A 27,291-nucleotide genomic window follows, 5' to 3' on the forward strand; every position below is an offset into this window, starting at 1 on the left:
CACATATTTTGAAAAACATCACCTGTGAAATGAGTACCCCTATCACTCTCGATAATTTTAGGGATACCGTATCTGCACACAAACGCCTGAACAAATTTCTTGGCAGTGAACGCAGCAGTATTAGTGGCAGCTGGGTATTCCTCAACCCAATTGGAAAACACATCAGTGCACACTAATACATACTTGAGATTCCTGCAGGGTGGTAATTGGATTAAATAAATTTGTATTACCTGGAAAGGTCCATCAGTCAGAGGAATGTGGGATGGCTCGGTAGTGATTGTTTTCCCAATGTTTTTCCTCAAGCAGGTCAGACAGGACATTGCACTCTTTTCCGCTTGAGGAGAAAAATTCGGTGCGCACCAGTATGCTCTCACCAATTTACACATACCTTGCTTTCCCAGATGAGTCAGCCCGTGCGCTGCCTCAGCCAGGCTTGGGTAGTATGCCTTGGGATCCACTGGCTTACCTTGTCCGTCTCTCCAGAGTCCAGAGGACTCTTGCCCACATCCCTTGGACCTCCAGACTAACTTTTCCTGGATAGAACACAAATTTTGCATCTCAATTAATTTCAGCATATCAATTGTTTGAAAAGTCATGATTTGTTCAGTTGGTACATTCATTTTTAACCCTGCTGCCCATTTTGCAGCTTCGTCTGCCCTGTTGTTGCCCAGTGACACCGGATCATACCCACATGTATGGGCTTTACACTTAATTACTGCCACTGCCTTTGGCAATTGGATTGCTGTTAGTAGTCCTTTTATATGTTTGGAATGTGCAATTGATGTGCCTGCTGCTGTCATAAATTTTTCTCAGATGCCATAAGGCAGCGAAATCGTGTACTACCCCGAAGGCGTACCTAGAGTCAGTGTAGATATTAGCAGATTCACATGCTCTCTTTAGTGCCACCAGTTCCGCCACTTGGGCCGAGAGTGGTGGGCCTAAAGGTTCGGCATCTATAATGTCCTCGTCATTTAACACAGCATAACCTGTACCTAACTCTCCAGTGTCAGTTTGTCTATGACAACTCCCATCCGTATAAAATGTCACATCTACATTTTCTAAAGGTGTATCCCGTATGTCAGGTCTTGCAGTAAAGGTTTGATTCAGATATTCCATACAATCATGTGCATCAATATACCTGCAGAACTCACCTGTTGCCATCGGCTCACCTCTCTCTACCCTTTGTGCATCATGTTGCACATATGGTAAATACGTAGCTGGATTTAACGTACTGCACCTTTTGATGGTGATGTTTGCAGGTGCTATTAAGGCTAGTTCCCATTTTGTGAACCTAGCTGAGGAGATATGTCTGGTTTGGGCAGAGTTTAGCAAAGCAGATAGCATGGGGAGTATAGACAATCATATCATGGCCTAATACCACATCCTCACTCTTACTGACCATTAGAGCAGTTGCTGCTATACTTCTTAAACATGTTGGAAGTGATCTTGCCACAGTGTCCAATTGTGCACTGTAGTATGCTACGGGCCTACTGGCATCACCATGTTTTTGTGTGAGGACACCTGCTGCACAACCATCGGCTTCCGTACAATACAAATCGAAAGGTTTTTCATAATAAGGTATTCCCAATGCAGGTGCTCTTGTCAGACTATCCTTAAGATTAAGGAAAGCCTGCTCTGATTCCTCTGTGTGTATGACACGATCGGGCTTTGAGGAAGAGACTAATTCCTGTAAAGGCAAGGCCAAAATAGAAAAACCTGGGATCCACATTCTGCAGTATCCATACATTCCCAAGAAGGCATGAATTTGCTGTTGATTCTGTGGCAGTGTCATGTTCTGTATGGCCTGGATTCTGTCATTTGTGAGATGTCGTAACCCCTGAGTTAGGCAGTGTCACAAATATTTAACCCTGGACTGGCATCGCTGTAGTTTGTCCTTAGCAACCTTATGTCCTGTTTGCGAGAAATGAAGCAACAAAAGTTTAGTATCATTTAAACACGACAAACGAATCAGAACATAACAATAAATCGTCTACATATTGTATTAGAACAGATCCATTGGCAGATTGAAAAGATTGTAAACAGTCGTGTAAGGCCTGGGAGAAGATACTGGGGCTGTCTATGAAACCCTGGGGCAATCGTGTCCATGTGTATTGTACACCCCTGTATGTGAAAGTGAATAGGTACTGACAGTCAGGATGAAGAGGTACAGAGAAGAAAGCAGAACAGAGGTTAATGACAGTGAAATGGGTTGCATTGGGTGGGATCTGCATAAGAATGACAGCTGGATTTGGCACTACAGGAAATTGGCTCTCTACCACCTTATTAACCCCTCTAAGGTCTTGTACCAGCCTATAACTCCTCCCACCACTCTTCTTTACAGGAAAGATGGGACTGTTGGCTACACTTGCTGTACAAACTAAAATTCCCTGCTGTAACAATCGCTCAATTATGGGATAAACCCCTAATTCTACCTCCTGTTTTAATGGGTACTGGGGAATTTTAGGAGCTTGCCTACCACTTTTTAGATTTACCATTACGGGACTTACGTTTGCCATTAATTCAGTGTCCTGTCCATCCTTGGTCCAAAGTGAATCTGGAATTTGGGATAACATTTGATCTACCTGAGATGGATTTTCAGTTAAACCAGTAGTGTGATACATTATCCTTTGGGGAGTGTCCAACATATCACTCACCTCGTGCGCAACTCTCTCTGGGATATCTAGAAATACACCATCAGGGGTACAATATATGACACATCCCATCTTACATAACAAATCCCTTCCCAGTAGGTTAGTAGGAGCCGCTGCTGCCAGGAGGAAAGAATGCCTGGTATGCAATGGCCCGATAGTGACCTCTGTGGATTTTGTTAAAGGATAATGTTGCACTTTACCCGTTACACCCATTGCTGGTACCGTCTCGCTGGTTACCTGTAAGTTAGTTGGAAATTTTATCACTGACCTGCTCGCCCCTGTGTCTACAAGAAAAGGATATTTAGTACCAGCTACATCAACCATCATTACCGGTTCTTCCCTAGTACTTCCGGTTAACCTGACTATCTGTAGACTACAGGTATGACCTGACCCCTAGCATTGGCTCCCACTCTCCAATACAGCATTTACGGCCACAATTGGAGCTGGTGACTGTTGTGGGTTTCCTGTACTCTGTGTATATCTATTATGGGGATATCCAGGTACTCCCTAGTTAGGGGTCCTACCTTCTTCACCCTACAATTCCTACTTACATGTCCCACTTGGTTGCAGTTAAATCACCTTCGTGAGTGGGGTGGGTGAAAGGATTGCTGTGTGGGTTGAGCGGAAGGGAAAGCTGGTGGGTGTGGGTAAGGATATTGAGGGAAATATGGTGGTTGTGGATAGAACGGTTTTTGTGGCTGTGTGTGATAAGTGGGGTAGGGTTGTGTTTGAGGTGGTGCAGGATTGGTGAGGACATGTAGGTGCATGTGTGTCTGTTGGCTGTGATGTTATAGTCATTCCTTCTAGAGTTTGAATACTAACAGCCATTAGCTTCTCGCTCTGGGTCTCTCTCTTTTTAAGGATGTTCTTATCGTGTTCAATAGCGGATTCTATGAGGGTGTCTACAGTGACTCCCCTCCAGCCAGGTTGTGAGGTCTGAACTCGGGTCTTTAGGTTCTCTTTTAGACCATCCATAAGTACAGTGACTATCATTCCCCTGTGATGAGTGCTATCTTTAATATCCTCTAATCCAGTGTACTGGGTGATAACCTGCAGAGCTCAGTTAGAATAATCCTCTGCAGATTCACTTTCTTTTTGTTTTGTGGTGAAAATTTTGCTCCAGTTAACTACTACTGGAAAATATACACCCAATTGAGTTATAATGCGGGAAATGTTACCTTGGTTAATTTCGCCTGTTAAGGGAACATCTCCATCCAATACACAATCCATGATAAACTTTGTCACGTCGATATTGCATGGAAGACAAGCCCTTGACACCACTCGCCAATCTTTATTGATTGGCTCGTGAACACTGCCCAAATTTTTCAAAAATCTTTGGCATTTAGCTAATTCCTTTTTAGGATTGGGGAAATCATTCATTATGGAATTTAGCTCCGCTCTTGTCCAAGGACAATGCATTGCTACCTCCCTTGTGGGCACTACACCATTCGCATCCACATTCCCATTCAGAACAGTTATTGTCTGGATGGGATGCAGACTGGCCGCACTGCTACTTTTGACCTTGTTACCTGGCTGGGGATTTAGTCTTTTACTGCTACATATAGGGTTAACAACTTCCTCTACGGGTGCAGTGGATGTTAACACTTCCTGTACTATCACTGATGAAGATGGCGGCACCACTTGTGCTTGTCGTGGTGGAGCATCTAACATGTGTACAGCATGGGAAATGGCAGACATAACAATAGGCTCATCATCCGCATCATAAACATTTTCTGATTACTTAAGAGAGGGTACAAGTTACTTGTTACATTTTTATGGGTTTTTTCAACAACTTTACTTGCACCCCCATCCGCATAGGGCGGCGGTGGTGCACGTGAACCACTGGCAATACCTTCCACAACGCTACCTTGCTGCACTTGCGCGCTCTCTCGCAGCGCTCACTTACCGCAGTTTAGCGCTGCGTGTGTACTCTCCGGTAACGTGCTCGTGACGCTAGTTTGCGTCGCTTGCACATCTTTAAGCCACGCATCCCCCTCACGCTGCCATAATTTTAAACACTCGTTATATTTTACCTTTTTCATTCAAGAGCACACCATACAGATGCTATCTCGGACATTGTTCAATACCTCCTTATCAAAGCTGCCAATTCTGGGAAATGGTCTAACACTCTTCATCATCATTTTAAACCATACATCACAGTACCTAATTGCATAAGCACCGTACTTAGTATGCATAATATGGCGTGCCAACCCAAGCGGCGCTTCCAACAGCAGCACATCATCTAACATCTCTACCGTTTGCTTAGCCCCCATCTGAGAGAACCCTAAGCTTTTCAATAGAGATTTAAACTGGTGAAAGACAGTCAAGATACTTTCACTTACCTGTGGACGATATTAACAGGATGCGCCCACACACCTATGGAAGAATAACCAGGCTGCTTCCACGCACCTAATCCCTTTTTGACTACCTTTCAACTGCTAGCATGTAGGTATTCCAATAACACCTACCATTTTTAGTGATTTCGTCCACCCTCTACCCAGTTCACAATCACAATTTAGCCAAAACTGTGCAGTTCAATTACAATGCTCAAATAACCCTAACTGATCACTGAATACTGTAATCACACTGGGAGCCGAACCTACAACAAAGACAACAACTACACCTGCTTATGTGTTAGAACAGTATCTACTACAGAGCTACTAGTCGACCCTTGCGCCTAGTCCTTAAGGGTCCTACGATATCCTTAACTAGGGAACTGTTGTCCCTACCAACAAATACTCACACACCTTCTCCTGCGCAGAAAAATACACGCTTTCCCAGACTATGTCGAAACTGATCAATGTATTTACAACAATGCTATCTATCAATATCACCGTACACTCTCAACGGCTTTGATTAAAACACGTGGCAGCAATACAGGAAATAGGTATACGCTATTGTGCGACTAGTTGCATACACAATAATGCGACTACTACACAACACGTATTATGATTTGTACGCTATAGTGCGACTGGTCGCATACACAATACTGCGACTTCCTTTTTAACACAAAAAACTATCGATGAAGGAAAACAAACTTTTTCCTCCCTCATCCCTGGATTCTCAATCAGTGCTCCTAAATCCACAATAACAAGTAGCGGACTCTCAGCAACAAAGTGGTAGCAGATTTTGAAGGCACAATGCGTTCTCCTGCTATGGCGCCTCCACCCTTTTGCTGAGGGATCGCTACCAAGTGTTACCAAGTGACCGGTAGCGTGATTAACACAATTAGGTATCTATGGATACCTAATTAAAACCTCTATGCAATCCTGTCTATACCTTCTAAAATTCTGCCTATACCTTCTAAAATTGTCGCTATTTAGCGTAATGAGTCGCACAGTAAATAAATGCTTTCAGACTTTGAATGTGGTTCCAAAGCACAAAAAGTTATTATTCAATATAAAAACAGATGGTTACACGCTGTGATCTAAAGACAATTAGCGTAAATAAATCATACAGACCTAAAGTACGGTTGTTATATACGCACGCACTCTGGGTCCAGATACCGGCATCAGCATTAGAAACCTCCGTCAACGGCACAGCAAGAAGACTCAATACTGGGGTTAGAGAGCGCACATATATACTCTTACAGGGATAGGCAATACTATAGACAAGTTTGACATGATTCCATTGGTTCTTCTTAAAGGTGCTTCTGTTACAGGATAGTTCATAGGTCAATTCGAATGGACACAAGCAGCCTCTAACAACCCTTTTTGTCCTTTTTCCTGCTGCATGCTAATCTAAGCTGCTAACATTACAGAGTACATTTTAATGTTTTAACTCTCTATAGTCCATAGTTTGTAGACGCATGTTGCGATCTTCTCACCGATGATACCAGAAATCTGTGGAGACAAAGTGGATCAGTACAACACCAAACACGGTCTGCTTACCATGTACTAAACCTTAGATATCAAATAACCTTTATTACACAACATTAATAATTACTGCATAAACCTTGGATATTACACTTTAATGCTAGGGAACCTTTTATGTAAGTGTGCAGTGTGTAAGTATTGGGGAATTGAGAAAGGACGCTAGTTAGCGTTGTGTGACTATGTTTTGTGGAGTACACCACGGTATGTGTTTTGCAGGGATAAACATTTTATATGTTTTAATGACTGCCTGTATTTGTATGGTGAGGACCTTTAACTTCTTTCTATTGCGTGGGAATCGCACAATGCTAAATAATAGCATCGCCTTATCTACTTATAATGGCAAGTTTCACTAAAATGGCGTCTCATTGTTATTTGCAAAATGGGGTCGCCCCGATCTAATTTTACACCAATCCTGTCTCAGCCAATTATCCGGCTTCGACAGATCCTTTACCTTTGTTCAGTAGAAAAACCTTGTATTCTCCTTGATACTAGTCCTTATGTGTTACTCCAGTTCATTACACAGTATAACTTTTTTCTCTGTACAGATGCGGTGTCATCTGAACCACTTGCATCATTAACCAAATGGAAAAGGCTGAAATTCAGACAATATGCCTCATAAACCAGATCAAGCAAAGTCTTTGATTAAATTACATTTCATGAACTCTCTGTTTGTTCTTCAGCAATGTTGATGGCTTCATTTGAGACACAAGTCTGCACGGCATCATCATCTTGTGATAGTCATAGTCCTAAGGTAGATCTGTATGTTATCCATAGAGGATATTGGATATGCATTTAGCTGGCTCGTCTTCTTACCCTTTTTCCACGCGTTTCACTAGCATGAACGAGCTGCAGTAAGTTTAATAAATTTGTGGGGACTGGAAAGTCTGCATAGTTGGGGCATTTTTTTCTCCCATTATTCAATATTTAAAGCAGGTTTTCTATAAGACCAAGTATATCCACCACAGGAAGAGCTTTCATTTCTTTTTCCAGAGCAGCACTATTATGAGTTAAAGGAATTCCTGGGCAAAGAAGTTCTATGGGTAGACAGTTGTGTAAATCCTAAAACATAAGCACATGAGCAAATTGCTATTCTGGAATGTGACCAAAAATTATGTTCTGATTGGCTATTTCTGTGCTCTGCTAATCCAGGTCCAGACACTGCAGATACTAGGTCACTGGCATTAAATGGAGGCTGGATATATGTAAGAGGAAATTGAGTCTTGAAGGTAATCCTCATGTTAGCAAACACAGTCACTGTAACCAATATTGTTGGAGCCTAGGGCTTTTCTTTCAGAATAGTATGATTGCTGCCTCTACCTTTGATGGACTTGTTCAAGATTTTAAGTGAAAAACCATAAAATGGACTGATCGATTATCTGAAACATCCAATTCATTAGCACTTCAGGGCTTTTGATAATCCGATACATGTAGTAAAATACCCTTCCATTGCACCATCTGAGCTGATTTTCTGGATCACAGCTGAAGATGACAGATGAGCTCCCATCAGAAAATTCTAAATGTTTCAGGCCGAGGGTACAGTGATCGAATATTACTCCAGACTCAGACAACTGTAAGGTTTCCTCCCCTTGATGATGATCTCGTACAGCATTTGTGACTTAAGGGCCTCATTTATCAATGAGTTTTATCATTCAAAATGAGTGATCAAACTTGTTCTGTTTGAAAAATGACAGTTGGGAGCAGATTGGCTGGAGCACCATTATCATATGCAACAAGTTTTATCACTTGTTGTGACTGATAAAACTCATTTGGTTCAACAACATAGATTAGCTAAAATTATATGTTTTGTTATATCACTGAATATGACATTTTATTTTTAGTTTAAAAATTAATAGTTAACAAAAATACTCTAGGAGAAAAAACTAAAAACTTACCGCTAACGAAAATGTGTGCTGCTGCAGTGGAAATTTATAAATGTTGCCCTTGAATAAAAATAAATACAAATATTCTTTAAAATTCAAACACATCTGGACAATATTCTGCATTTTCTGCTGCTGTTGCAGACCAACCTGTCTGCAATCAGAGCATTCATTAATGGGACCAGATCAACCTTTATTCAATCAGAAAATACATTCACAGGACAAGATCAACCTTCATCCAATGAGGAAATTCATTAAAAAGGTCAAGAGCAACCTGTATTCAATCACAGCATTACAACATTAACACCATACAAAAAGTAAAGTTCATAGATATCCTACATATAATGTTAAAATAGCTTAATTTTCAGTACACTGTTCCTCTATTTTGAAAAATAAATCTTACACATTTTTTGACCCTGCTTTTGTTTCAGAAACTTGGTCGTAAAACGGTCTCTGTTTATTGTTTTCCAGCTTAACTAATAAAGGGGATATATAGAGCATTCCTTTATGCTTGTTCACACACTTACACTTTGATTAATTAAACTTAAAAAGCAACAATAAATTTACTTAATTATTACCGAGATTCCCACAAATCTTCTAAACTTTCAAGAGAACCCATAACTTCAAAAAAGGCAACAGATTTAGAGCTTTTGCAAAGCTGGTAAAATAAATGGTTTGCCACATGTGGTTCAAACTGATAAGTCAACTCCTCATAGGGATTAGGAAGTAATCAAAGCCGTAAAGAATTTTATTTTTATTTTACATCTTTTACCAATTACTCCTAGTGCTAAAAACGATGTGTACAAGTGGCTGAGGTAAGTGTAAACCCAGCTGGGTCTCTGCTAAATCCTCCCTAAGAAAAGGCATTTACTTCTCTCCCAGCTGTTGCCAAATACACCTGGAAACACTGTCATCCTCTCCATGCCTGTACATGTCTCAGTACATGGGGACACATTCTTTTTCAATACTTCCAAACTGTAGGTCAAGGCTCCCAAAATTTCTTTTTTTTGGTCCTCAACTAAAGCTGTTATATGACTTCCCTCCTCTACTTAAAAAAAAAAAATCTAAAATGTAATTTTATGATAATATTTAGAATGTTATTTACACTGTTTAAAAAAAATTATTATTTTGAATTAAATACTTTTTTTATATTGAGAATCCATCCTTGTAACTCGTGAAACATTTTGCTCTATAAAAATGTTTAAAAACACCTACAATAAAGAAATTGGTTAATTTTAGACAGACAAATTAATGGTGTAATGTCATATTCACAAAAAATGTTTCTCAAGCAGGACAATAGGTTGGCCTTGTGCACTTTTTTTTTTTTAAATAAAATATATTTATTAAAAACATAAGCATAAACAGGAAAATCATAAAAGAACTAGAGAGAATATACAAGTGACCAGGAGCCATGCCCACTTTTAAGAATTCTATTTTATACAGTGAAAAAAATGGAAAAATCTTTTGTGAATCCAAACATATGTTAAATAATTAATTTGCGAGTTCCATTTTGCATGTTTGGCTGATCTGTCCAGGTAAACCTATCAGATTATTAGTACATTAAGGCCTTATTTGAGCTGGTTACCCTCTGACGGAGCGTTAAACATCATGCCTAACCAAGCTTGTTTTGCATTTAATATTATTGCCATTTTAAATTTCGGGGACAAAACTACCATAAATCTAGCCCACAGTATTAGTGTCACCTGGTGATAGGTCTAAAAAAATAGCTGCATGGGTAATTAGCAAAAATATGAGATATGGTAAGAACTTACGTTTGTTATCTCTATTTCTACGAAGTCCATAGGGTTCCACAGGATACCTTGGGGATGTCCCAAAGCAGTATCCTTTAAGGGTGGAGACGCTCCTGTGCTGAAAGGAGAATCCGCCGCCTGCAGGAAGCATCCTGAGAGGCAAAGGTGTCAAACGCATAATACCTCACAAAGGTTTGGACAGAGGACCACGTGGCAGCCTTGCAGATCTGGACTGCAGAGGCACCACGTCGAGATCCCCACGAAGGACCCACAGACCTAGTGGAATGAGCCCTCACAGAGGATGGAACTGGAAGGCCTTCATGAAGATAAGCTTTTGAAATTGCCATACGAATCCAACCTGCCAAAGTTTGCTTTGAAGCAGGCCACCCTTTTTACGGAAGCCATAGAGGACAAACAAGGCATCCGACTTCCTAAATAAAGAAGTGAGGTCAACATAAATCCTTAAGGCCCGCAAAACGTCCAAAGTGGCCTCACCCACTGAAAGATTAGGTGAGTTAAAAGCCGGCACAATGATTTCCTCGTTGATATGGAAACTTGAAACAACTTTGGGAAGGAATCCAGGATGAGTGCGCAGCACCGCCCTGTTCCTATGAAAAATCAGGAAAGGGGGTCTACAGGAGAGAGCATGTCTGGCCGAAGCAATAGCCAGAAGGAATAATGTTTTAGCTGTTAGCCATTTAATGTCCACTGAGCCCAGTGGTTCAAACGGCGGTCCTTGGAAAGCCCTCAGGACCACAGCTAAATCTAAAGGCGCCACCGGTGGAACAAAAGGTGGCTGAATTCGAAGAACACCTTGCATAAAGGTGCGCACATCAGAGATCGCAACAATCCTACGATGGAACCAGACTGACAGGGCAGACACCTGCACCTTCAGAGAAGCAAGGCGAAGCCCATGGTCTAGCCCCACCTGTAGGAAAGCTAACACTCTAGACAGACGGAACTCCAGAGGGGCATAACCTCTCGGTCGACATCACTGGAAGAACGTATGCCACACACGATAGTATATCCTTGCAGAAGATGGTTTCCGAGCTCTTAGCATAGTTTGTACCACAGAGCTGGAAAACCCCCTGGACCTTAACATGGCCGTCTCAACAGCCACGGCATCAAAGACAGCCGAGCCAGGTCCGGGTGAAGACAAGGACCCTGTGATAGCAGGTCCGGTCGTAGCGGCAACCACAGAGGAATGTCCACGGACAGACTCTGAAGGTCTGAGAACCAGTGCCGCCTGGGCCACACGGGAGCTATCAACAGGAGCGTACCTCCTTCCTGTTTGAATTTCCGGATTACCCGCGGAAGAAGGGAAAACGGAGGAAAGAGATAAGCAAACCGGAATGTCCACTGGACGGACAGAGCATCCACCAGAGACGCCTTTTCGTCTCTTGTTCGAGACCCTTACACCGGCAACTTGTTGTTGTGCCGTGACGCCATGATGTCTATCTGTGGAAGACCCCACCTGTCCACCAGAAGTTGAAAGACGTCCTGGTGCAGAGACCATTCCCCCGGATGTACGTCCTGGCGACTGAGAAAGTCTGCCTCCCAGTTGAGGACTCCTGATATGAATACTGCTGATATGGCCAGGAGATTGCACTCCGTCCAAACCAGGATGTGGGACACCTCTACGAGTGCCGCCCGACTTCGGGTTCCTCCTTGCCAAATTATGTAGGCCACGGTGGTGGCGTTGTCTGACTGGACCTGCACGGGGTGACCTTGGAGAACCCGATGTACCTGCTGGAGAGCATTGAAAACCGCGCAGAGGGCCTGATTTAGAGCCGCTCGTAAGCGGCCGCTCGTTCGCTCCGAGCGAAGTTCGCATATCTGCGCATGCGTATGGATCGTAATGCACATGCGCCAACCAGTGTGGTCGGAAATCGTGTGTTCGCAAAATAGCGAGTGCCTGCTAATTTGAGTGACAGGATGAGGCGTTTGTAGGTGGTAACAGGGGAAGGTGCTTGAAAACGGGGAGTGGAGATCCGAACGCTGGCGTGCCAAACGGTCAAAACGGGCGTTTTAAGGGTGTGCACAATTAACAAAGCAGCATCATCGGCCATGTCACTTGGTTGTCTCTTAGCCTGAACTGTTCGCCTGATTGCGGTAGGAAGATCCAACCACAAGCACTGCGAGCAGTTCAGATGCCTTTCGATGTACTCCATTAATCTAATAAATAGTGGAGATGATGTAGGATGCGAGCGGCCAGGGGGCCTCTTTACAAAATAGCGAGTGCATGTTTCGTTCGCTCGCTCAGACATAGAGGCGTCAACAGACCGCAAAGAGCGAGTGCTCAATTTAAATAGCCGGCCCCTTTTTCTGAACGAGCGAGCGCAAATAGCGTCCGGCTCTGAATCAGGCCCAGAGTTCCAAGATGTTTATTGGAAGCTGCTTTTCCGCCTGAGTCCACCTGCCCTGGAACAAGTGTGGACCCGTGACAGCTCCCCAGCCCCGAAGGCTGGCGTCCGTTGTTAACAGGACCCAGTTCGCCACCCAAAATGGATGACCCTTGTTGAGGTGGGTGGTCTGCAACCACCAGGCTAGAGACAGGCGAACCTCCGGAGTGAGCACCATCGTCTGGGACTTTAGACTCTGAAGCAGTCCATTCCATTTGGAAAGGATCAATTGCTGCAGAGGTCTGGAGTGAAACTGGGCATATTCCACCATGTCGAATACTGACAGCATGGAGCCCAGTAACCTCATCGCCGAGTGCAGAGACGCTCGGCGATTCTGCAGACAACTGCGCACCCTCAACTGTAAGGCAGAGATCTTTTCCCCTCGTCACAAATATCCTCTGCTGTCTGGAGACCAATAAGGCTCAGAGGTGCAGAATCCTCTGAGACGGGATCAGGGTGGACTTTTGCCAGTTTATTAACCAGCCGTCACGTTGCAGTACTGCAATCGTCAGATCCAAGTGGCGTAGAAGGAGCTCTGGAGATCCTGCCACCAACAGAAGGTTGTCTAGGTACGGCAACATGCAGACTCCCTGCAGCCGCAGGTAAGCCGCCATGACCTTGGTGAACACTCGTGGTGCTGTCGCCAGGCCAAAAGGTAACGCCCGGAACTGGAAGTGATCGTTGCGGATTGCAAACCTGAGGAACTGCTGATGGCGCAAAAGAATAGGGACATGCAGTTAAGCGTCCTGTATGTCCAATGACACCATGTAATCCCCAGGTTCCAGCCCCAGAATGATGGACCGTAGGGTCTCCATCCGAAAACGCGGCACCCGCAAGGACTTGTTGAGGGCCTTGAGGTTGAGAATCGGATGGTACTACCCACTGGGTTTCTGCACCAAAAATAGATTGGAATAGAAACCCTGGCCCCTCTGGGAGAATGGAACAGGCACTATAACTCCAGCCTGGAGCATAGTGTGCAAAACCTTCCAAGGCTTTGTTACGGTCTAATGGAAGGCCCTTGGTGAAGAACCGGGATGGGGGCCTGTGCCGAAAGGAGAGGGCATTCCCGTGAGAAACCACCCCGTGAACCCAATTGTCTGTCGTGGTTATCGACCAACACTGGGCGAACGGCAGCAGGCAGTCTCCCACTTTGGGATCCCCCAAAGGGAGGCCCAGACCGTCAGGCCGCAGGTTTGTCATCTGACTTAGGGGCCAGACGTCTGGTACTCCAGGCCTGTTTCCTGGGCTTGGCCGATTTCTTGGGCCCAGCCTGTCGGGGAAAAGACTGTGCTTTAGGCCTACCCTGGGCCCTGTAAGGCCGAAAGGACGACGTACCCGAACTTGAAGGGACCGCAGCAGACGGGAGACATGCAGATTTGGCTGCCACCAGCGTGGCTACAATATTGTCCAGATCCGGACCAAATAGGACTTCTCCATTAAAAGACAAAGATTCTAAGCCCTTTTTCTAATCAGCGTCCGCCTTCCAAGATCGCAACCATAAGGTGCGACGAGCAGCAACAGCTGCCGAAGAAATCTGAGATGTGAGGATACTGATATCCAAGGCCGCTTCATTGATGTAAGTGGCCGAATCCCGGAGATTGCCTACCAACTCGGCTTGTTCAGATCTTCTTTCTACATCAGGGTCCATAGGGTATCTACAGGATACCTTGGGGTATAGGTGATGACGTCAGGCATCGGGCACCATAGAGTTAAGTTTTCAGCCTCCCAGGATGCACTAGGGTCCCCCTCCTATACCCCGCCCCCGAGCAAAGGCATCTCAGTTTCGTTGGTGCCTGGCTCGGAGTCGGAGCACCTGTTTAGAGGGGGGCTAAGGATAGCCCCTGAAGTTTTCTTGGGCCCAGCCTGTCGGGGAAAAGACTGTGCTTTAGGCCTACCCTGGGCCCTGTAAGGCCGAAAGGACGACGTACCCGAACTTGAAGGGACCGCAGCAGACGGGAGACATGCAGATTTGGCTGCCGCCAGCGTGGCTACAATTTTGTCCAGATCCGGACCAAATAGGACTTCTCCATTAAAAGACAAAGCGTCCGCCTTCCAAGATCTGAATCGATGGATTCGAAATTTGTGTAGACAGCGTTATTTTGCAAATAAAAAAATATCGAAAGTAGATTCTGAATGTGTACCCATACTTTTGGATGTAAGTGATATACATGCCCTTAATGCCTTAGAAGGATTACTAGAGGAGAATAATGCTGAGGATCATATGATTAAAGTTTTTGACATAGAGGAAAACAAACAACAATTTAAGATAAAATCAGAATTCTTTCCCATAAAAAATAAAAGTTCAAACATAGAATGTTTCTATAAGACAACTTTGAATGATTTTAAAGAACTGTGGCCCTGATTCAGAGCTGGACGCTCTGACAGAGCGCTCGCTCTGAATCAGGGCGTCTTTTTTTTTTATGGAGCGCCCTCCTGGCTGCCCACAGCTAATGCGAACGGCCAGGATGATGGTCGCAATGGTCAAGACCATCGCGACCATCGGGCTTGCAACGAGACCCTTGTGGTAGGGTCTCGTGGCCGCAAGCCCCAGAGAGCTTTTGGCTCAAACAGAGCCGAAAGCTCTCCTACTGACATCACTTGTGATGTCAGTGGGGCCGCCCCCAAACAGTAGGCGTTCTCATGGGTACGCCTCCGTCTGGGCAGCCGGCCCGCCCACCAAAGGGGGCGTGCTGTCACTCAACATCGACAGCATGCCCCCTTTGGTGCAAGACCCGGAGTGACAGTTTGCCCGTCGCTATCCGGGTCTCGCGCATGCGCATGACGGAGCCGGCTCCGTCGTGAGCATGCGCTCTGGGTCACCATCGACCCGGTTGCGAGTGCTCAATGCTTGCGACCGGGTCTGAATCAGGCCCTGTGTTCCAATTATAAACAAAAAAAAACCTCAAACCTTAACAAATGGGAAACAATTGCTCTATGTGAATTGAGTACTGATGATTCAATAGTTCTCAAAGAGGCTGATAAGGGAGGGGGTATAGTCATCCTTAACCGGGAGGATTATACCCTTGAGGCCCATCGCCAATGAAATGATAAAAACTTCTATCAGGTACTCCCGCAAGATCCTTCTATCCAGTATCTAGATGTATTCAGAACATTGCTGAGTGAGGCCCTAGATGCAGGGGTCATCTCTAAGGAAACACACAAATTCTTGCTAGTCCCATTTCCTGTCACTCCTATTTTTTATTATTTACCCAAAATACACAAATCCCTCACTACACCCCCCTGGGTGCCCCATTATTTCTGGGATTCACTCTCTCACTTCTAATTTGTCTTACTATGTAGATTTTTTTCTTCAACCGCATGTTACACGTTTAAGGTCCCATCTCAAAGACACTACACATTTCCTAAATTTAATTAAAGGAATTAATTGGAATGAAAGATATGCCTTTCTCACACTTGATGTGAAAGCGCTTTATACTCATATCCCCATGAGTTGGGGATTAATTCGGTTTCTAAATGTCTTTCTGAGGATGGGACCTTACAGGTCCAACATCAGGATTTCATTCTTCAAGCTATCTGGTTTATTCTCACTCATAATTATTTTATTTTTACTGACACAATTTACTTACATGTGCTTGGGATGGCCATGGGGACCAGGGACCTCATTCAGAGCCGCTCGCAAAAAGCGAGCGCTCGCTCTGAATGAGGGCGGCCTCTTTTCTTTTGAAAGGCAGCCTCCTGGCCGCTCACTAAGCTGTGGGTTACTAGGTGATGGTCGCGATGGTCGAGACCATTGGGTCTTGTGACGAGACCCTTATGGTACGATCTCATCTACCGCAAGCCCCAGGTAGCTTCCTGCTCTAACAGAGCAGGAAGCTCCCTACTGACATCACTGGTGAAGTCAGTAGGGCCGCCTACAAATGGCAGGCGTTCGTTCGGGAATACACACACAGACAAAAAATAGGCGCTGGACTATAACCACCTCAGTGGACCAGGATAAATGTAGGGAGTGTGTAGAGGACCAGGGGATTAATTAGTATAAAGCAGCCGTCATAGAGGTGGAGGAATCTGGACCCTCCCAACAATTACCAAGAAATCGAAAGCACAGATAGACAGGCGCTAAAGATACTAATATTTAATAAGAAGACCACAGTAAATAGTAAATTAGACACTCAAAAAATTTATAAAAATACATATAGGATAGGAAATGCTAAAATGACATAATAATGGGATAATGAAAATAAAAATAAAAAATAAAGAATAAAAATATATATATAAATAAATTAGAGAATTGCTTCAACTATGACAATAAAAAATGAATAGGAAAATAAACGCAATACTTGTTGTAATTGCATACAATCTGCACCAAGCAGAGAATAATAAACCTACAAGATAAATTGTAAATATGTAGCAACAATGGCAGTGTATAGTGGCTTGCATATAAACAATCACAAATAACATTAAAGGTGTTGATGTTTACATAGCTCTTAGGAGAAGCCGCTGATGTTTCTAAGGCGGAGAAATGCGTAGAGAGAAGGACGGGACGTGAGACCGCAAGCCGGGCAAGTGAGTCACTGACCACTCTACACTGACCACTTTACACGGAGGAAGAACAATAACGCTGCACGCTGCACACCGACGGGTGATTGCACCGGAGCCGATCCCTCTCCTCCGTGGATTACTGTGAGGCCACTGCATGTGAAAGATAAGTGGGGAGTACGGTATGACTTATGGTCACAACTGGATCGTGAGTGACAGACCCTATAAAGCATGCATGCTTGAATGTGCACTATTCTAAAAAAAATTTTTACATTTTTATTCTCTGATATATTGAACAGAGCTGTCTGCAGCTGTGCGGTCTACACGTATTAGGAGTGGCTTCAAATGTTAGAAACAGCCAATGCTCCTAGATGAACAATCTATAAGCCCAGCTCCTAAGGGCTCAATCTATATTCTAACTTTTTTTCAGAATATCACTGGACATCAACAGTCCCCCTAAAAATCCGTTGTGCCACATAGGCTGGAATACCTTTATTATGGTGTACTAATTAACATTCTCCTACAGTCTCAGATGTGTGAGAGACATTAATATATATATATGTCTACACGGACCATCTAAGAGCTATGTAAACATCAACACCTTTAATGTTATTTGTGATTGTTTATATGCAAGCCACTATACACTGCCATTGTTGCTACATATTTACAATTTATCTTGTAGGTTTATTATTCTCTGCTTGGTGCAGATAGTATGCAATTACAACAAGTATTGCTTTTATTTTCCTATTCATTTTTTATTGTCTTAGTTGAAGCAATTCTCTAATTTATTTATATATATATTTTTATTCTTTATTTTTTATTTTTATTTTCATTATCCCATTATTATGTCATTTTAGCATTTCCTATCCTATATGTATTTTTATTAATTTTTTGAGTGTCTAATTTACTATTTACTGTGGTCTTATTAAATATTAGTATCTTTAGCGCCTGTCTATCTGTGCTTTCGGTTCGTTCGGGAATGCCTCTGTTTGGCCGGCCACCCCCCCACCCCACCTACAAAACGGGGTGAGCTGCCCTGAAGTGAGTGCATTTGTCACTCGCTCCGGGGCTTGCGCACATGCAGGCCCTCACCATCGACCCGCTTGCGAGCGCATAGGCGCTTGCGAGAGGGTCTGAATGAGGTCCCAGGTTCGCCCCGAGTTTCGCGAACCTATACATGGGGGACTTTGAGTCACGCCATGTGTGGGGGGGCGGCTTTAGGGGGAACCTGGTCTTCTATGGCTGTTACATAGATTACTTTTTTATTATTTGGGATGGGGGTTCTACCAGTGCACAATCCTTTGTTTCTTCTCTTAATTCCAACCTATTTAATTTAACATTTTCATACACTTATAGCAAGAATTGTGTGAATTTCCCAGATCTGACGCTCCAAATAGTTGACAATCAGATTGTCACTACTAATTACTGCAAGGAAGTTAATTCTAATAACTATTTACATTTTGAAAGTTGCCACTACCTTCCCTGGAAAACGAATATATCTAAGGGACAACTTATGCGTGTCAGACGCAACTGATCTCAATTTGCAGATTTTTCAAGACAAGCTAGTAATTTATGTCAAAGTTTCAAGGAAAGGGGGTACCCATCTGATTTATTACAAAAATCTTTTGAGGAAGTGGCTAATACGAACAGAGAACAACTGTTAGAACCCAAGAGTAGAGAATATGATGATAAAGATACCAAGAGAAATTTTGCATTCATTTCCACCTATAATGAATCCTCAAGGAGAATTAATCAAATTATAAAGAAAAACTACTGTATGCTGAAATACAACTCTGTATTTAAACAGATTCTTCCAAAAAAGCCGACTGTTATACATAGAAAAAATAAATCTTTGAAAAACATACTAGCCGCTAGTGTACTTAAATCACCTAAGAAAAAAAACAAAAGAGTCCGGATCAGATTGGCTCCCAATAAAACCGATGGGGTTCCATAAATGTGTAATGAATAAATGCATTACCTGCCACCATACCAACAAAAAAAACGATCACTATAGAAGGGGCAGATAGAACCTTTTCCATCAAACAATTTATTAACTGTAATACTAAATATGTGATATATGTACTAACACGCGGCTGTAAGGATATCAGTTATGTAGGTAGAACGATAAGGAGCCTACGTGAGAGATTTCTTGAACATAGGAGAAACATCATAAGAAAGGATTTCTCACATAGCATATCCAGACATTTTACAGAGATACATGGAGGTGCTATTTGTTCATTGAAGGTGGTAGGATTAGTAACCATTCCCCCAACACCTAGGAAGGGAGATCGCTTCAGGGCTTTATGTAAACAAGAAGTCTTCTGGATTTTTAATATGAACAGTCTGTTCCCTGACGGTTTAAATGAACAGATTGAATTGAATACTGTTTTTAAATCCATGAATTATTACATAGAGTTTAGGATATTGTTGTTAATTCCTATATTAATTTAATATAGTTGACTTAGTTATTCTTTGATTATTTAAAGTAAGATTGATACAGATTATTTATGTACATAGGTACACTGACTCTATATTGAAATAAAATGGAAAATTATAAATTATTATCTCAACAAAATGAGATCAATACTGACTATAATTTTCTATAAATCAAATAGAACATATTTCCTCAATAACTAACAAAGTGTTTTCCATATGTATAATCTGCTCTAATATAAGTATGGATACCTAAATAAAACCTCTATGCAATCCTATCTATACCTTCTAAAATCCTGCCTATACCTTCTAAAATTGTCGCTATTTAGCGTAATGAGTCGCACAGTAAATAAATGCTTTCAGACTTTGAACGTGGTTCCAAAGCACAAAAAGTTATTATTCAATATAAAAACAGATGGTTACACGCTGTGATTTAAGACAATTAGCACAAATAACTCATACAGACCCAAGGTACAGTTGTTATATACGCATGCGCTCTGGGCCCAGATACCGGCATCAGCATTAGAAACCTCCGTCAACAGCACAGCAAGAAGACTCAAGACTGGGGTCAGAGAGCACACATATATATACTCTTGCAGGGATAGGCAATACAATAGACAGGTTTGACATGATTCCATTGGTTCTTCTCAAAGGTGCTTCTGTCACAGGATAGTTCATAGGTCAATTCGAATGGACACAAACAGCCTCTAACAAACCTTAGTGTCCTTTTTCCCGCTGCATGCTAATCTAAGCTACTAACATTACAGGGTACATTTTAATGTTTTAACTCTCTATAGTCCATAGTTTGTAGATGCATGTTGCGATCTTCTCACCAATGATACCGGAAATCTGTGGGGACACAGTGGATCAGTACAACACCAAACACAGTCTGATTACCATGTACTAAACCTTAGCTATCAAACAACCTTTATTACACAACATTAATAATTACTGCATAAACCTTGGATATTATACTTTAATGCTAGGGAACTTTTTATGGAAGTGTGCAGTGTATAAGTTTATATCTGAAATAGCAACTGTATGTATATATGCATGCATTGTGGATACACATGCGATTGTCTATGTGCATGCATGTATTTATCATGAATTTAATATATGTATATATATATATATATATATATATATATATATGTAAGAAACGGTGATGCTGGCACTCTTCATTTAAAATATCAATTGTGCGCCGGTGCCCTCCGTGGAACTGCAAACAGGACCAATATACTCTGCTATATGGCGGCACTCACGGCGACTGCTCACAAATTACAACGAACGCTCATGTTTAGATCAACGTTTCATGAAGCTTTACTTAATTTCGTCAGGATAACAAAAGTGTAAAAAATTACATACCTTTATAGGACACCGCGTGTAGTCGCCGATCTTCCGCCCAGGGGCGGAAGTTGACGTCAAACAGTTCAGAGTGCACCCATCACCATGGTTACCACATTACATTACTAACCAACAAAACAAAACAATACAAAACATCAATTAAGAATTAAGTATCAAGCACAATCAGTAACAGTATTCTTAAACCGGCTAAGAACCCTATTTTTATATATAAGGTGAATAGCAACTAAGAATCAATGTACCATACACCTTAACGGCAATCAAACATCATTATGCATATATGTAATCTCTGGTTAGATATACATTCACAAAAACGACCTATTGTAGTATTGATAATTGTTAATAGAGCTTAATCTTATACAAATATGGATAGTCTAGAGATTATATTGATTTGCAAACTAGAATACCTTAGATACAAAGCGGATTATTTTCAAACAAGTAATTTTTTTAACAAAATAATATTTACCTAAAGCACTTATTAGCATTACCGCATGTTGATACAGGAGATTATTTATCAAAGCCTTCAGCACAAATTGTATATGTTGCAAGATAAGGAATTAGTTTAGCTCCAAGCAAGAAAATCTACGATTTTACAAAAAACACTGCAATCCCAAATTCTCATTCAAGCCCAAAGGAGTTAAAGTGTTCAAGCGATATATCCATTGGCCTTCTAACCTAAGCAACTCCTTGCCCCGGTCTCCCCCTCGCATATGGGGGGGTACATGGTCTATGATTTTGTATCGTAAGGTTGCCAAGCTGTGGTTGGCCTCCACAAAATGACGTGCGACTGGTTGATCACTAAAACCTTTCACTATGGCACTCCGAATCGCACTTCTGAGCTAAACGAATTCCTTATCTTGCAACATATACAATTTGTGATGAAGGCTTTGATAAATAATCTCCTGTATCAACATGCGGTAATGCTAATAAGTGCTTTAGGTAAATATTATTTTGTTAAAAAATATACTTGTTTGAAAATAATCTGCTTTGTATCTAAGGTATTCTAGTTTGCAAATCAATAGAATCTCTAGACTATCCATATTTGTATAAGATTAAGCTCTATTAACTGTTATCAATACTACAATAGGTCGTTTTTGTGAATGTATATCTAACCAGTGATTACATATATGCATAATGATGTTTGATTGCCGTTAAGGTGTATGGTACATTGATTCTTAGTTGCTATTCACCTTATATATAAAAATAGGGTTCTTAGCCGGTTTAAGAATACTGTTACTGTTTGTGCTTGATACTTAATTCTTAATTGATGTTTTGTATTGTTTTGTTTTGTTGGTTAGTAATGTAATGTGGTAACCATGGTGATGGGTGCACTCTGAACTGTTTGACGTCAACTTCCGCCCCTGGGCGGAAGATCGGCGACTACACGCGGTATCCTATAAAGGTATGTAATTTTTTACACTTTTGTTATCCTGACGAAATGAAGTAAAGCTTCATGAAACGTTGATCTAAACATGAGAGTTCGTTGTAATTTGTGAGCAGTCGCCGTGAGTGCCGCCATATAGCAGAGTATATATATATATATATATATATATACACACACACACACACACACACACATATATATCTTTCTCTGCATTACTTGGTTTTGATATTACTGGACTACAACAATGACAGGCAATGTGTTTACACATGTGATCAAACGAGGCTTGATGAGATCACACAGGTAAGGCTAATTTGTTTAAGCCTCAGACTTAAAGACAATGTCTTACCCAGAATACAATTCCTTTCTCCTTAACCACATCACATTATATACAAGGCATACAATGGCTAACGATAGCTTAGATGTCTAACAATTGTTTCCCAATCCATTCCTTCTGAGTATATTAGTGTTTTTGTGTATTCTCAATTTTTCTAGGCATACTGGACCTCATTCAGAGTCGGTCGTTGCGGCCGCTCGGTCGTACGCCACCGATGTTCGCTAAACTGCGCATGCGTAAAATTTGCAATGCGCGTGCGCAAACTAGCTATTACGATCAGAAATTTCTCTCTCCTTCAACTTGGCAGGGACGTTAGTTTGAGTGAAAGGATGAGGCCTTTGTGGGTGGTAACAGGGGAAGGTGTTTGTGAACAGGGGAGTGTAGATCTGAACGCAGGTGTGCCTGAGTATGCAAACGGCGTTTTATGGTAGTGCATAATTAACTAAGTAGTGTCATGGCATATGTGACATGGGAGGTTTTTACACTGACTTCATCGTAATGCTTATGAGAGGGTATGGTCTACCTTAAGCTCTACGACCAGCTCCGATGGTCCCCGATGGTTTCGATTAAACCTTATATGTCCGGAGATTACGTGTATTGTGAACGAGAAGGGGGCGTATTTTTAGTCTTACGGCCGCATCCTCCCCTCGCTTGTCCAGCTAATGATCCCAACTTAACGACGCAACTTGCGAGCGCTTCATTTGCATATCCAGCCCCTTTTACCTTACGACCGAGCGGCCACAATGACCGACTCTGAATGAGGTCCACTGTTCTGTGTGCAAAGCAAACAATCACCATACCTTTGTGTATTCTTAATTATTTGTTACAGACAGATCTAAAAAAACCTGTCTTGTCATCACTTAATATTTAATGTAAGGATTATTTTAGTTGTAAAAATGGCGTTTTGCGACCAGTCGCAAAATGGTGTCTTGCAGATCTTGATTTTAAACAGATTCTGTATTAGCCAATCATCCGGCTTCGACAGTCCACCCTTTGATAGCCAATCAAGCGCTATCACAACCTATTTTGAATCTGCTTGGCTATGCATGAGAATATACCTTTTAATGTTATTATGGTATGACACAGTTTGGTCATTTGAACCATTAGATAATGCGTCTCGAGGAGGGTGAAACAACCCTTATACTCCATCTGCGGATCCTTAAGGGACCATTGGCAGGATGTGGGAATTCATCTAGCCTATAAAAGGAAGTTTTGAGGGGGAATTGGGACAGTATTACCTAGGATGTTTTAAAATAACATTATCGATATATATTCATGCACAACCATACAAAATCTGGATCACATTATCATAGGGTACATTCTAATTCAGGGTTGTAATACAGCTCTTCCTTAACCTTGGTATCCATATCTCCATCGCTTACCAACACCATCTCCTAGTACGTTTCCTGCACTTCAACATGTGTATGAAGATGTGGAGATGGGGTGTTTTTATTGGATATTAAGCATTTCCCCATGTGTAAGGGTCATAATTTCTGGATATATCCTTCCCAAATAACATAACAATTATGGTACTAAGATTGGTCAGACACTCCCCTGATTGGCATAGCACTCCTCCTCTCAACTCCACTCCATTAACATCAACATCAACTCCCATCTCCTTTATCTGTCCTCCATCACAGAAACCGTAAATCCCCAGACAAACCAAGATGATGGAGACTCTGGAAGAAAATACAAAAATGATCACAGCAGAACAATCCACTGCTGCAACACTGATCTACAATTTTTCTCAGCTCAGATATCTCACTGCCATCTTTTAATCCTCCCGGAACAGGTTCGCAATTGACAGGTCTTCGTTATCTGCCTCGACTCCGCCCTGTATCTCCACTGGTAGGTTAACCTTCCTGCAGTGAGTGGAATGGACTCAGGTATCTCTCTTGGCCACCTCCAAGGATGTGGTACTCGTCAACAACACATGATACGGACCTTCCCACCAATCTATCAGACAACCTGAGCATAAAAAAAATTCGGATCATAACAAATTCTCCAGGTTTGACATCAGGACAGTTTGTCCCTGGCATATTGGGTGGCAACAATTTCAGTTTCTCCTGCTGCTGTTTCAACTGTTTACTCATTGTTATAATATACTTTACAGTGACCTCGTTGTTACTTTTCAGATCTTCCTGTGGACTTACAATCAAATGAGGTTGTCTACCAAACAGTATTTCAAAGGGGAACAGATTAAGTGGAGGCCTAGGAGTGGTCCTTATGCTATGTAGGGCCAACGGTAGTGCTTCTGGCCATCCCAGTCCAGTTTCTACCATGATTTTACTTAATTTATTTTAATAGTGCCGTTCACTCTCTCCACCTTGGCACTGGCCTGGGGTCGATATGGGGTGTGAAGTTTACTATCAATACCCATCAACTTACACATACTCTGGAAGATGTCACCGGTGAAATGAGTACCCCTATCACATTTAATAACTCTAGGGATACCGTATCTGCATACAAACTCCTGTACAATCTTTTTAGCAGTGAACACAGCAGTATTAGTGGCAGCTGGATAGGCCTCTACCCAATTAGAGAATAAATCTGTACAAACTAATACATACTTGAGATTCCTGCAGGGTGGTAATTGGATGAAATCAATTTGTATTACCTGGAAAGGTCGGTCTGTCGGAGGGATGTGGGATGGTTCAGTTGGTATTGTTTTTCCAACATTCTTCCTTAAGCATGTCAAACAGGACATTGCTCTCTTCTCAGCTTGAGAAAAGAAGCCCGGTGCACACCAATACGCCCTGACCAACTTACACATACCTTGCTTTCCCAAGTGAGTCAGACCGTGTGCTGCCTCAGCCAAGCTTGGGTAGTATGCCTTGGGTGCCACCGGCTTACCTTGTCCATCTCTCCAAATTCCGGAGGACTCCTGTCCACATCCCTTCAATCTCAAGACTGCTTTTTCCTGAATTGAACACAAATTTTGCATCTCAATTAATTTCTGCATACCAATCGTTTGAAAAGCCATAATTTGTTCATTAGGTACATTTATTTTCAACCCTGCTGCCCACTTGGCAGCTTCGTCTGCCCTGTTATTACCCAAAGACACTGGGTTGTCCTCACATGTATGAGCTTTGCATTTAATGACGGCCACTGCCTTTGGCATTTGAATCGCTGTCAAAAGTAATTTTATGTGTTTTGAATGGGCTACTGGTGCGTCTGCTGCTGTCATAAAATTTCTCAGACGCCATAGAGCTCCGAAATCGTGTACCATCCCGAACACGTACCTTGAGTCAGTGTAAATGTTAGCAGATTTTCCTGCTGCCAATTCACACGCTCTCCTTAGTGCTACTAACTCTGCCACCTGGGCTGAGTGAGGAGGACCAAGAGGTTCCGCTTCTATGACATCTTCGTCATTTACAACAGCATAACCTGTACATAATTCACCAGTGTCTGTTTGTCTATGACAACTCCCGTCCATGTAAAACGTAAAATCTGCATTTTCTAAAGGTGTATCATGAATGTCAGGCCTAGCTGTAAAAGTTTGATTCAGATAATCCATACAATCATGTTCATCAGTACCCCTGCAAAACTCACCTTCTGCCAGAGACTCACCCTCCATCCTTTGTGCATTCCCATGCACATACGGGAAGTACGTTGCTGGATTTAACGTATTGCACCGTTTTATGGTGATGTTTGCAGGTGCTATCAGAGCTAGCTCCCATTTAGTGAACTGAGCTGAGGAGACATGTCTGGTTTGGGCTGAATTCAACAAGGCAGATACTGCATGGGGTTAATAGACAATTGTATCATTCCCTAACACTATGTCCTCGCTCTTGTTGACCAAAAGAGAGGTAGCAGCAACACTTCTTAAACACGTTGGACACTGTGGCAAGATCACTCCCAATTGTGCAGTGTAGTATGCTACAGGTCTGTTAGCATCACCATGTTTCTGAGTGAGGACACCTGCTGCACAGCCATTGGCTTCCGTACAATACAAATCAAAGGGTTTTTCATAGTCAGGTATTCCCAATGCAGGTGCTCTCATCAGACTATCCTTAAGATTAAGGAAAGCCTGCTCTGTTTCCTCCATGTGTATGACACGATCGGGTTTTGAGGATGACACTAATTCCTGCAATGGTAATGCCAAAATAGAAAGACCTGGGATCCACATTCTGCAGTATCCACACATTCCCAAGAAGGTACGAATTTGCTTTTGGCTTGGATTCTATCATTTGTCAGGTGTCATAGGCCCTGGGTTAGGCAGTGTCCTAAGTATTTAACCTTAGCCTGGCATGGCTATAATTTGTCCTTAGCAATCTTGTGTCCTGTTTACGAGAGATGAAGCAACAAAAGTTTAGTATCATTTAAACATGACATAAACGAATCAGAACATAATAAATCATCCATATATTGTATTAGAACAGATCCATTGGCAGGTTGAAAAGATTGTAAACAGTCTTGTAAGGCCTGGGAGAAGATACTGGGGCTGTCTATGAAACCCTGGGGCAATCGTGTCCATGTGTATTGTACACCCCTGTATGTAAAGGCGAATAGGTACTGACAGTCAGGATGAAGAGGTACAGAGAAGAAAGCAGAACAGAGGTCAATGAAAGTGAAATGGGTTGCGCTGGGTGGGATCTGCATAAGAATGACAGCTGGATTTGGCACTACGGGAAATTGGCTCTCTACCACCTTATTAACCCCTCTAAGGTCTTGTACCAGCCTATAATCCCTCCCACCACTCTTCTTTACTGGAAAGATGGTACT

General features: G+C 42.3%; 1 protein-coding gene and 1 pseudogene across 1 annotated transcript in view; one reads left to right on the forward strand and one right to left on the reverse strand.

The window, feature by feature from the left end:
* The window catches only part of LOC148517249 (uncharacterized), a 270,769-nt gene that overhangs the window by 151,197 nt on the left and 92,281 nt on the right, over positions 1-27,291 (forward strand). The gene's annotated exons all lie outside the window — the stretch shown is intronic.
* On the reverse strand, positions 6,876-26,143 carry LOC148517250 (SMC5-SMC6 complex localization factor protein 2-like; annotated as a pseudogene).

The sequence above is a fragment of the Taudactylus pleione genome, unplaced genomic scaffold, assembly GCF_031769625.1.
Source record: "Taudactylus pleione unplaced genomic scaffold, aTauple2 ptg000225l, whole genome shotgun sequence".
NCBI classification, from domain to species: domain Eukaryota; kingdom Metazoa; phylum Chordata; class Amphibia; order Anura; family Myobatrachidae; genus Taudactylus; species Taudactylus pleione.